This window comes from Stegastes partitus, unplaced genomic scaffold (genome assembly GCF_000690725.1).
Source record: "Stegastes partitus isolate 25-593 unplaced genomic scaffold, Stegastes_partitus-1.0.2 Scaffold369, whole genome shotgun sequence".
In the NCBI taxonomy this organism is placed as follows: Eukaryota; Metazoa; Chordata; class Actinopteri; family Pomacentridae; genus Stegastes; species Stegastes partitus.
Window position 1 is genome coordinate 380411 of NW_007578100.1, and position 2500 is coordinate 382910.

Here is a 2500-nt window from a genome sequence, read left to right on the forward strand (position 1 = left end):
GTGTAGCCCTGTGATAGACTGGTGACCTGTCCAGGGTGTCCTGGGACAGACTCCAGCCCTCCCATGAGGATTAAGCGGTGTATAGATAATGGGTGGACGGATACACATGAACATTCCACAGCAACACACACAGAAGAAGAAAAAAACTCCAATAACAATCCATCTCTCTCACTGTTTCCGTGTAATTAACTCCAGTCTTACAAACATCATTTCTGACAGACTAATAACTGACCCGACATGTCTCCGATTCACACATCACGACCGTGACAGACATTGTTCCAAATGTCATCCAGCTATTTTCTCCTCTCCTTTCTTCTCCTCAACTTTTTATTTAAACATCCCCCCCGCGACTCTTCCTCCTCTTCCTCTTCCTCCTCCTCCTCCTCCTCTTCTTCTTCTGTCACGTCTCTTTGGGGTAAATGTGAAGACAGACCGAGGGAAAAGATGACAAAAGACGGAGAGTAGGGGGGGAGAAGCAGGGACTGAATAAGGGAGGGAGATAATGGAGCGTCTCATGCGTTAAAATGTCAGCATGTCAAAGCCACGGGGTCACTCTTGTCTTTCTAATCTCTGATGAGCTTCCCCCCCCTGAGCAGACTGCAGGTCTGTTTACAAGCTGCCACCACATGAATTCTGGTCGTTTTTGGATCTCTGGATGATAAAAGTTTCTGTTCCACACAGAAGATATAAATAATGCAAAGTGCTGTGGAAACGTCCTGCTCGTTCTCGGTGGCACTAACTACGCCGATGATGATGTCACATAAAATGTTCCGATGTTAATTTTTTGGTTCTGTAGGAAAGCTCGAATAACTGTAATTAAATTCGGACCCACTTTGCAGCTGCCAGGCAGACTTTTTTTTTTTTACTCATTAAAAAATCTGTCATAAAAGCCAACAATGAAAATGTGATACTGATGGCTGATGGGCATTGCCATTTCCTGACTGCTTATTAGCTCTTGGAAATGGTTTTTGAAAATGCTCTAAAACAGCATGAAGGGTAGTTTACATGAAGATGATTTCACTGCAACGGGATCCTTAAAACATCCATCGCTTCATTTATACCAGCAGGACAATAACAGCTCCTCCCTGTGCTCTAAGGATCTTTAGTGAGACGCCAAAATGCTGCATTGCGATGCGTATGAAGTGGTTAGTTGGTTAGTAGGGACAGACTATTCCTGCACATCTCCTTGTGGCAGCGGTTATTCAACTCATTAATTACACAGTCTATTGCAAAAAAAGATCACTTTAGCCACAAAGCTAAGACTGTTTGTGTTGTCACTGCCTACATTTGAAGAGTTCATTTGCAAAAACAGATAACTCCTTTTTCAGAAAACAGATTTTGTTGTTGTTTGCTTGAGATAATATCAGTCGAACTGAAGCTGAGTGGATTTGACTCAGTAGAAATGACAAAAATAGAGATAACTTAAGTTAGACTGATATTGTCTCAGGTAGACGATGGAGACGTGGGTTTTCTGAAGGTTTTTGCAAATGTACTTGTAGCCACGACTCCTTCAATGTTTAAATAATATCCTAATATAGTCATATTTAAACATTTGCATTATGTAAAATTTAAGATTCAGTTTCCTCAAGGAATTAAAACCATGATAATTCCTGCCTTGGATATTAAGATTTGACATCATCACTGCTGTTTCCAGTCCGACAACGGAAACAAACTGACAGAACTAAACACCATCAGAGTGAATCCAAAAGTCTCTCAAACGAGCACTGAAAGCTCCAAACTGGTTTGATCAGCTTGATTTATCCAAACTATTACATAAAACACCAATCTTGTTTCTCCATTTCTCAGACATAAAGTACATGTGATTGTTAACATGCAACCACAATAGAAAATAGTTTTGACACAGAAAGAATCACGACTAAAATATGAGCCTGGGATTAAAAATGAGACCTTAGATATGCTAAATGAGTTCGGAAGTGAATGAGTTCAGGAAAACAAACTCTGACAATCAATTACACCAAACCTAAGACATTCCTGTAAACGGCTTCCCTATGCTGACTAATGTCTTATACAGTCATGGAAGAACATACATGTGACATCATTCCTTCAGACTGTGACCTGCCAAACCTCCTCTGTAGGTTTCTGTTTATTTTGCACTAACGAATGTTTAATGTGGTTTTAACTGGACTGACCTAACTGGTTAAACTGGCCTCACTGTGCTACAAATAGCATGGTGATCTGTGTCAGTCAGAGAGCTATAATAAGTAGTATATGTTCAGCAAAGCATTTCTTATTCTTGTAACACAATTGTAATTGCATGTTTTAAATACAACTTTAGGCCTTTCTGGGAAAACGAATGTTTTTCTACCCAATGAAAATGCAAATAATCTTGTAAACCTGTAGCTAAAAAGAACTCGTTGCAATAGCAAATGATAGATAGTCTACTAATCAAAGATGAATAAAAGAAGGGTTTAACTAATTACAAAGAAAAAAACAACGTGTATTACAGCCTCTATCAACATTACAGTGACTGTAACCTGCC

General features: G+C 39.5%; 1 protein-coding gene across 1 annotated transcript in view; it reads left to right on the plus strand.

Moving 5' to 3' along the window:
• The window catches only part of slc26a6.2 (solute carrier family 26 member 6, tandem duplicate 2), a 23904-nt gene that overhangs the window by 15750 nt on the left and 5654 nt on the right, over positions 1–2500 (plus strand). The gene's annotated exons all lie outside the window — the stretch shown is intronic.